Here is a 10,510-nt window from a genome sequence, read left to right on the forward strand (position 1 = left end):
CGCCCCCCAGTGCATCCTGTAGATGTACGTTTTAAAGACGTTTAAAAATGAATAGTGTTCTCTGCCAAAAGGCTGGGAATAGCAGTGAGTGGTTGCCATGGTAACTAAGGAAGTGGGTGAAGTGAATATTTTTACTTGCGTTTCTTAAACCTCTTGCAGCGGAAAATTACTGAGTTCATGCAAAAGCTCTAAATAGTTTGTTTCTGTACCGTTAACGAGAACACACGCCATTCCTGCACTTATCTTATGTTGAAACTGTCAAACCACATACATCCTTTTCTCAACATCCGTGAAAAATGCTTGTCTGAGAAAGTACTGCAACACATAGCCTGTGTGTGTTGTGTGTGTAGTAGTATGACCAAATTATAGGGGTGGGAATCACCAGATGCCTCATGATATGATATTATCACGATACTTAAGTCACGATACGATAGTATTGTGATAAATATATATTGCGATATGCTGAGTATTGCAATATTAATATTGCGATATATTACCTTTCTTCAACTGCAAAGTAAAACTTTGTCAACGTGTTTTATCTAATAAAATTAAGTTTTCAGTCTGTTCATCTCACTTCAATCATTTTTATTGCAGCAAATGGGATTTTCTCAAGCAGACAGATGTTAAGACTGTAATCTGTGTTGCATCATGTACCTGACAATCTGAACTAGTCTGTTTGTATTACAGTCATATTCCAACTTAACAGAATGCACACGTGTGCGTGTGTGGACTACTGTACTATTACAGGTATTGAAATTAACAATGCAACTTCCTTATACAAAGAAATAAAGTTATGCAGCCACAGAGCCCTTCAGCAACTGGGGGGTTTGAAATTAAATTACGGTTAAATTGAAATTATGTAAAACATAAGATAATTTTATATAAAAAAAATATCGATACTTGGAGTCCTTGTATCGATACAGTATCGCCACGCAAAGTATCGCGATACTAATAGGGATGGGCATTTTTAAGACAAATCCAGATCGATTGATCGCATGCTATACTCGAGTGATCGTGTATTACTCGTAAAGGGGGGAAAAACTCAAGAAAAAATTATTTAACGTATATGTTTAAGAAAACCAACAAACAGTTATAATCTTACACATACATGTGAAACAAATATGTTAAAAAAAATTATAAATAAAGAATTTCATAAACATTTATAATTTAAGATCGATTTTTCTCATAGCTACGAGTAATAGATTACTCACGCCCATCCCTAGATACTATACTGTATCGATATTTTCCCCCACCACTACCAAATTATGATAAATTCAGCACCTCTGAGCAAAATGGTCAACAGCGTCAGACTGTGGTTGTACTGGGCAGCACCCAGGTGTGAATGTATGCAACTGTGAAGCAGGGCATTGAGCGAACCCGCCCTGGTTACCACTAGGGATGGGTACCAAATTCGGTACTTTTGAGGTACCGAACCGAAACACGTCGGTACTACCGAGTATCGATTCAAGTGAGATACCGGGGGGGGGTATAAAAAAATTTTTACCCTTTTTTTTATTTTCATGTCAACGTTCACACGCACAATATGTGCTTACCTAGGATTTGACTTGATTCAACAGCAAAGCAGTCGGAGCAATGGCAAGCCGAAAACTGTCGAAATTGTAGTTATTTGAAGTTTGGATTTTTTTTTTCACGACTGAGGTAGGTAAATTAAATTTCTTGAGACTAAAGTACCAAAAAAAGGTACCGTTGGGTACCGGTATCGATTCACAGGTACCGGTACCGTATCGGTTCAAATGTGAAAAGTACCCATCCCTAGTTACCACCCAATAGAGCTGTCCCCGAAGCCCGTTTTTGGGATTCGAACTTCGCCAGGGTTTTTCGAACGGACGTTCGAACCATCGTTTTTAATCATTCAAGAAATTTGCTCCTAAATAATTTTTCTGGTTCAGTACCGTCGAGTCTTGACTTTAGGCACATAGCACACATTTACGCATATAACGTAGCACATATTGCTGCAGTTATTAAGAGTAGTAGTACCTACTTACTGGTCACGGGAGGCTTCAATAACGTTTGGGTGGTAATCCACTTTGTGAATACATTTGTTGAAACAACATCTTTGTTGGCTGACGGCTCCTGCTATCTTAGCGAATAGCAAGCTAAAGGGCTGAGCTCTGCATAGCTTAATTAACATGCATAACATACCTGTGTAACGTTAAGTAACTTGTGTTCCGCTGGGAAAGTTCAGCATCACTGCATACACTTGGTATAATCCAAACGTCCATTCGGAAACGTTGTATTATGAAATGAGACTGGTGAGTGTGTCACTCAACTCTTTTTTGCATGATTGATTCATTTCCTGATAATGTATGATGGTGACCCCTCCTCATCTCAACTAGACTGTGTTGTTGCATCCGTGTTCACGTGTGACTTTCAAATGATTGTAAACACAACATAGTACTGTGATATACCGTAATTCCTCTAATAGTAACCCCGGCTTGTATTTGTTTCAACTGTAGCGGATACCAGGCTTGGATTAGGAGGAGGCCTGTATAAGAGGGAGGCCTATATTTCAAATTTTCAAACGGATCATAATGAATAAATCAACATTTTGTGTCAGTTTGAACCCAGTAAAATGTACTGGGTTCATTTATTGAAACCAAGTACTGTATGAAATAGTAAACAGTGCAATTACAGGTGGTCACTGGTCATTTCAACGTTTTCAAAGTGAAATCAAGTAACTAGCTCAGTATGCAGCTCAGTATATTAGTAACCCGGCTTGTATTAGGAGGCCGGCTTATAATTGCTTAGCTCAAGAGCGCACCCGGCCATTAATAGAGACCCGGCTTGTATTTGAGACCCGGTTACTTACTATTAGAGGAATTACGGTAATTCTGATATATCATATTCTGATATATAATTTGTGTAAAATAAAAAGATAAAATTGAAAAATAAAATAAAAAAGCGGGGGTTCGAACCCATTAATTAATTAAGATTTGAATGCCAACGTAACAAACGAAGGTCCCAACAGTTGGGCTCAGCCCTACCACCGATGTTTTGCCATTAATTAAGTCTAGTCTACATTTCATATTTCAAACCAATTCCTTAGTGCCATAAGGAATTTCCACATCTGTTTTTTACTCATCAATTACATCAATAACGAATGTTCACATAATAGAGCAGACAGAGAATATTGCTATCTATTCTGTGTGAACGTTCAGATTATTGTCCTGGTACCAAAATAAACCTTTATAAACATTTCTGTACCTAAGACCTTTGTGGAAAATTCTTTACTCAAAGTAACAGGATCAATTGCACCCCATGGTGCATGCATAGAAGCTGGTCTAATTTTTTTTAAAGGCATTTTTGACCAATGTATCGGTTGACCTAACATTCTGCGTTGTCATTTACCAGTGACTTAATATGCATAACAGACTCTAAGCAATAGGAGTAATTTATCAAGATGGCGGCAGAGGGCTGGGCGATATGGCCAAAAATTATATCACGATATCGATAACGATATCATATCACTCAATATCTATAATTATATTCTTTAAATAGATTATTTTTTTATTTTATTTTTTATAAACAACAGAATGTATGTTTATTTTGCAGCAATTCTTTGTCATTGCCACCATATTTAGTGTTACAGCCCCTCACACTCCAGTTCTCAGGCTGCAGCTGGTTTGAAAGCTAAAGTAAACGGGCTTCTCTGCTGGCTGTGGCTCCAGGGGAGTTGAACAGTTCTGGCTCTGCTAGTTTCGTTTCTATCTTTTGGCGCTTTTTTGGTGGACAAACCACCGCACATGTGCACCGTGACTCACGACTGGAGACTAGCTCTGCTAGCACACATATAGCCTACTGTGTACAGACGGTTTCAAACTGTATTTCAAATTAGAAAGCAAACTAAATAAATGGACAAGAGAAAAAGATATCTCAATTTGGTCAGTATTGTCATTTGGACAAGCAAAGCCATTACTTTAAGTTGCAGGCAAGAAAGACAAGTCTGTCCACTGCCTCTGGTTTTAAAACTGCCCTGTTGCAGGTCACAAAAAAAACAAATAATAATAATAAGATATTTTTTTTATTATCAATCGATATCGATTATTAAAATATATCACGATAATTATAGTCATCATTTTATCGCCCAGCCCTACGGCAGTCAACTCTTTAGACAGACTTTGCAGCATCCAATCTCAGGGTATAGGAGCGCAGCGCTACCATGTGGTGTATTAAAAAATAAACGTATTATTATTAAGTTTTATAAAAAATTAGCAGTGAAGAATTGAGGCCGGCTTAGAAACAGACGCATCATTGTCTATTATGTGATTTGCCCAGTCCTCCATTCCGCTGTGTGCTTGTATTTTCATATTCATTGTTAAACTATTGTGTAACTTTACACTATACTTAAATAAAAATGTAATTCCGAAAAATTACAGCAAATGGTTCTTTATTGCAATTTATTTGACTCCCGGCTGGGGGGGGGGGGGCCTGGGGACCACCCCCTGGTTGAGACTCTGCACAATCTTGTTTGAAAATCCTGGGGAAAGCCCTGCATCTAATGGGAATTCAGCAGAATTATAATCCTCTGCATGCACAGTACATTCTCCCATCACATGTATAGAGCACTCCAATACATAATACAATGTAAAGAGTCAACTCATTTAATTGAAGGTCAAGTGATTTTCCGGATGTATGTCACAAAAGCCTGTATATTTCATGTCACAATCATAATGCAGATTGGTTGTCATGTTGCCGTATTTAGAAAATGTTGTGGGGTGTCTACACTCTCCCTAGGAGGTGCCATGAATATATATGTAAATTATTTAATTCATGCTTAATCAGTGCATTTTCTGAGGCATTCTATTCGTTGTTGGGAGTCCCTGCGTCACATCCATAACGCTGGAATTAACCTTTTCCTCTCCGGCTGCAAGTTAGCCTAGCACAAATTAATGAAAGCCGTTACCAGCTAGCCTAGCTGTTGACCAAAAATACCTCTCCCGGAGTTTTATGCTAGGCTAGCTTGCAGCCGGTCACGATTTTTCTCCCTAAGAATTGAGATCACGATTCTCTCACACGATTCTTATTTTTTCAATAAAAACATTTATTGCACTCTCTTAAACGGACAACATAACATTATATCAAAGTGCTTGACTTAAACATAACATATGAAAGTGCTTGACTTAAACTTAAAAGTCTCTTGTAACATACAAAATAAATCATGCCTCTTTTCCTCTTACACCAGTTTGCCCTCGTCAGGGCCTAACAAAAATAATGGTTGGTTTCAGGTTGCCGACCGACCCTGCCGATTTAGGTGCGACCCAATATATTTTATGAGTTTTAAAAAAAAATTATATATTAAAAAAAAAAAAAAAAAATCAGTTTTTTTTTTTTTTTTTTAAGAATAAAGTTTCATAGAAATCTTAGTCAAACATTTAGTATTATGGATATTAAACATGCTGGCAGAGTACATGCATCCATGTTGTTGTGAACATTTTAATTAAATAAAGAAATTCCCTATCCATAGTCGCCGTGGGAAAGAATAAAAAAAAAAAAAAAAAAAAAAAAAAAAATTCCCTACCTACCCATGGCCAAACTGACAACCAACCTGAAACCAACTATTATTTTTGTTAGGCCCAGTCAGCTCAGGGTGTTTATTTGACAAGCACTCCGTCAAATGACAACTTTCGGTTCTGACCTTTGTCCTGACTTTAGAAGAATGTTATGAAGTGGATGGCCATTTTGGATAATCACACTGTTTTACCAGTACACATTACAAAATTCATTCACTCATTTTTCGTGGGATTTTTATAAACATGACTGTATAAGACTTCAGGGCGGCTATGGAACTCTTGTGTTGTCCAGCTCCTACCTCTCACCTGGAACCCAAAAACAGGAATCTGGCGACAAGTCAACACAAAAGTAAGAAAATATATTGAATGGTGAATTAATAGCGTGTTTTGCTTTACAACGTGTAAGTGTGATTGATATCGCAACTGGGATTGTTCCGAAGCAAATAAGTCAATGTGTGAATGCAGTGTGACGTGAATGCATAGGGGAATAGGAGCGAGTGTTTTAATGCTGATCTCCATTTTGACGCAAATGCAAATACATCAGAATCGTCGTCATTTAGAAATGATTGCGGGGAGCTCCAGTAGCTCACCATGTACCTCGACGCGAAAGCGTCGGGGAATACCGTGCTGCTTCGCGTCGAGGAATACCGTGCTGCGTCACGGATCTGGTTGACTCCGAGTTCGATTCCCGGACCCGCCGTCATTTGCCGAATGTCTTTCCCTGTTCTCCCTCCCGTTTCACCCTGCATCTGTCGGTCATGCTTGACCAGAAAAGCGATAAACGCTAAAAAATGAAGTTTATAATTTTTTTTTTTAATTCTTGCATGCATACGTCTATGAATCAAGATATAGCGATATTTTTTACGCTTAATCGTGAAGTCCTAGTATCCATCTTCTTGTCCGACTCTGGAGAAGGCGGGTAAGCGAATTTCCCATAATGTTGGCGTGTTCCTTTAACATGGTTTCACAAGCAAACAGCCTGGATATGTAGATCTCTCTCAAGACACACACACACAAGGGCTCCGATCTTCACAGCAGTAATCAAGTAACAGTTAGTGAAGCCTTTAACCAACAACCGAGTTTAACCCATGTGCGATAGAGCAAATGAGACAAAGGGAAACTAAATAGCCTACATCTGGCTTGCACCACCACTAAATGACAGGCCCGGCCCTGGTGTGTAATCACTACTTTCCTATAGAGCGGAAACATTGCTGGCTTCTTCTGAAGGAAGGCTTTCATGCCGCCGTCGATGGACAACCACCTATTTGCATGTTTCAACACATTTCCCTTTACACCTGACCCGACTCCCGAGATATCTGCAGCCAGAGCGTTAGGCGTCCCACTAGCTATAATAGGGCCAGAAGACCAGTAGGTTTGTAGATCAGCGAGGCCCAGATCTGGCCCTCGCCTCTTAGGGTGGTTTCTTTGGTGAAGTCAGACCCAAACATCAATTATGCTCGAAACCGTTTCTCCCAAGCCAAGAATAATCTGCCTCAGCAAGGCTCAATTATAGGCTATTTCTAGCTCCACTCATTCCACTTGGTGCTACAGTACACTAACCCTTTCAATGCATTCAATGAAATGGGGAAAAAACTCATTCTAGTCAGTGACCCACATTTATAAAGCATACGTAGTCGAATATCTTAAAACCCACCATGACATTAGCAAGCATTGTTTTGGAACCTTGGTCTTATACATGCAGACTCGTGCCAAGTCAGAAAGTATATGTAACGAGCGGTTTATGACCAATGGCGCATGTAGGCTTATTCTTATTTCACCGTTGAAAACGTTTCATTTCTTCAAAATGAAGAGATAATTTTTCTAAAATCAGTCTGTTTTTAAATAGATATTTTTTACTTGCGGTTGCAGCGCTGTGAAACACTAATGAAGCGGAGAGCAACATAGATGCTGCATGTTTACAAACATGTGCAAACCAGCCTGTTTACGCTCTTGTGTGTTTCAAAAGGAAGCCTGCAACTTGTGGATTTCATTGGTCGAATAAGGCGGAGCAATGCTGTTCAGACTTGTAATCTCTCAACAATATGCCATTCTTGTGCTCATATTCATGGGCAGGAACGTTGAAACGGATTTTAAAAATGTCTTACCAATACTTCTTGGGAGTCTGGCTGGTTTTACCCACGAGTTTAAGTTTGTTTATTTATTTTTTACCCAGGGACAGTGCACATTAATGAACATCTTCAGTTGTGTGCCAGATTTTTTTAGCTAATTAGCTAGTTTCCAAATGACAAACGGAGGACCAGGCCGCCCTTCTATCTAAACTCTAACAAAACTTCAAACAAACTTGCAAGCAAATGTTTCAGAATCTTTCTTTTTGAGGACAAATAACCAAATACAGCAGCTCAGGTTAATAATTTAGCTCAAAACAAACATGACACACACACTTGGGATCCAACCGTTTCGGACCAGGTTGAGATAAGGGATCTTCTGCCTTATACTGCCCAGCCAACTGAAGGCTGTAAAGGCTAGAATAGAACATCATACAATTCTGGAAGAACTCAAATCAGGGTTTCCCCAAGTCCTGCTGATAAAGCAGCAGGTAAACGGCCAACTTGTGCCGAGAGGTCATAGGTCACAGAAGCAGGTGTTGCGAAGAGTCAACAACCAGCCGAGATATTTGTGCAGCCGTGAGCTCCTTGTCCATGGACACCTCGTTTGTTTTTAACATATGGCAAAGTGGCAGATTATGTCTATTAGTAAACATGTGTACCAACCAAGTGAAAAAAATTCAAACATAAAAATATAACAACTTCCCAAATGAGAGAAAACACCATTAGAAAACAGAGTTGCTACCAGTATAACAATTGGCTTGAATAGACAATAACTTTAAAAACCAATATTTAACATGTCATGCGTATTATATATATATATATTTTTTTTTTTATCATTTATTTATGTTTTTTTAAACAAATAATAGGATTAGGCATCATATTTCTGTGGCCACGACTGAACTGCTGAGTTAACAGGTAATCCTAGCAGAGGGCAGTTTAGTAACAAACACATATTCCCTGGAATTATGCCCCAGATAAAGGCAGATGGATGCCTAGCTGTAACCTAGAGGCCGAGGGACTCCTTCCTGCGTGTGTGTGTCCATATCTGCATGCATGCTTGTGTGTTGACTTCATTACACATCTGTACTACCATCAGTATCTTATTATCCCTGCATGGGCGTGTCAGATGCATATAGACCCATGGTCAGAAATGACCAGTCAGAGCAAGCAAGCACATCTCTAACTCCATGTATTGTACACACAATGCTCAATCCATGCTCATTTTGTTCCAAGTCAGTTGACACAACACTGCGGCAATAGCAAACACAGACACAGGCAGCTGTGAAATTCAGTGTCATCATCCTCTGACTGACAAAGAGTCGATATGTTTTTGTTCTACCTGCTGAAGGCAACTACTGTGACGCCCATGTATTCACACAACTCGACAACATCAAATTCCCGATTATTCAGAGCATATCCAACCCCCGTACAGGGCTCATGAATGATAGACATTTCTCCCCATCAGAAGTGCATTGTGCCCACGAGTGAAAAAGTTTGGCCATCTCCACCTCCGCCCTCATAACAGAGACTGACCAGATTCCTCTGTGTTGTAGTCTTCATGCTCTGGTCTACGGCGAACAAATCCTTCATTGTGTGTCTGATGCACACACTAAACAGAGCAAATTAAGTTCTCTAAAAGAATGTCAGATGCAATCTGACAATTCCCCAAGTGTGATACCAACACAGGCAATATGGCTGTGAGGCTTAGGTAGACAACTCTAATACCTACAAAGTACAGTGTACTTATAACTGACTTGTTTATGTTGACATGCGTTAGAAAACCACTGCAGTTAACAGAAATATAGAGCGAATGGAATGTCCTAAATGATTTGATACGAGTCAAGTACCCACCATAATTGTATATCATGTTGATATCATGTGGTAAACAGTTTCGGCTATGTTGGCCACAGCAGATGTACTAATGTTAAACCAGTCAGGGGCAGCATTGAACCAGCCAGGGAAACAATACCTGCAGATGATATGCTGGGTAGAATTCTTGTAACGTTAATGCTAAGTTGAACGTGTGGAAGTATGACGTACTTAACTTACGGTGTGCTTCATTGTAAGAGTAAATTGTGTAGACATTTGCTAGCATAAACAAATGGTAAACATGGGACCCACTGGTAACGTTATGCATGAACTTAACTTAGCTTTTTAGTTCGCTGGCTAACGTTAGCGTAATGCACGATGGAGTGTTAAGCAAGTTAGTAATGTTAGGCAGGTGGCTATAGCTAGTTAGCAGTAGCAACAACTTCATTTAGCCAACAGTTCGATGTATTAGTTGTCAACTGGATGTTAGCGTTTAACCGGTCAACAAATCACGTCAGCCAACTACCTAAACAGCCGGGTTAACTATTAATGTTAAAACTGATGCCGACAATCTCATCGGTGCTCACAGATCTTGCAAAGCTAGCTATGAGCTCAAGCTGGCAGGCTAACCAAACTACCCTTCTTCTTTAGCGTGTGCTAACAGTGCACGGCGTTAGCCAGGTCGGCTACTGCTGCTGTTTTGGTAGCTGCTGCTGTTAACACGTACCGTGGCGAAACTTAACGTAACAAGCCAGTGATTTATACGCGTCTTCAGTTGATTCAACGATCGTTTAGCTAACGTTACTCACAACTTTTTTCCTCTTCTTTTACTTCTTCAGCTAGGTAGCTACTAGCTCGCAGACTGGAACGCTCTTTTCATTTTGCCCAACAAGCTACACAGCGTCCTGTCCTCCTCAGAAGGGTTGTTGGCGCAGAGGTGTGATTTTTTTCCTCCTCAATCTAGGTTTTGTGGCCGAGCAAGTAGGGTATATCTGCAGAGCGCCACTGTCAAAACCACGGCGTGTTGCGCCCGCCTTCTCTTTTAGGATTGGCTGTGCTTGTAAACGCCCACCTCGAATGGCTCATTCTAGTTGGTCAAGA

General features: G+C 39.8%; 1 protein-coding gene across 2 annotated transcripts in view; it reads right to left on the reverse strand.

Moving 5' to 3' along the window:
- fryl (furry homolog, like) overlaps positions 1-10,334 on the reverse strand; it is a 182,873-nt gene extending 172,539 nt beyond the window's left edge. The window contains exon 1 of one of the 2 annotated variants that reach the window (XM_084307769.1): positions 10,219-10,334. The gene's annotated coding sequence lies outside the window, so the exon portion shown is untranslated. Of the gene's footprint in view, positions 1-10,136 lie in introns of both variants that reach the window. The other variant, XM_084307770.1, reaches the window with a different exon arrangement.
- Positions 10,335-10,510: the final 176 nt, after the last annotated feature.

The sequence above is a fragment of the Notolepis coatsorum genome (genome assembly GCF_963971535.1).
Source record: "Notolepis coatsorum genome assembly, chromosome: 2".
Classification (NCBI taxonomy): domain Eukaryota; kingdom Metazoa; phylum Chordata; class Actinopteri; order Aulopiformes; family Paralepididae; genus Notolepis; species Notolepis coatsorum.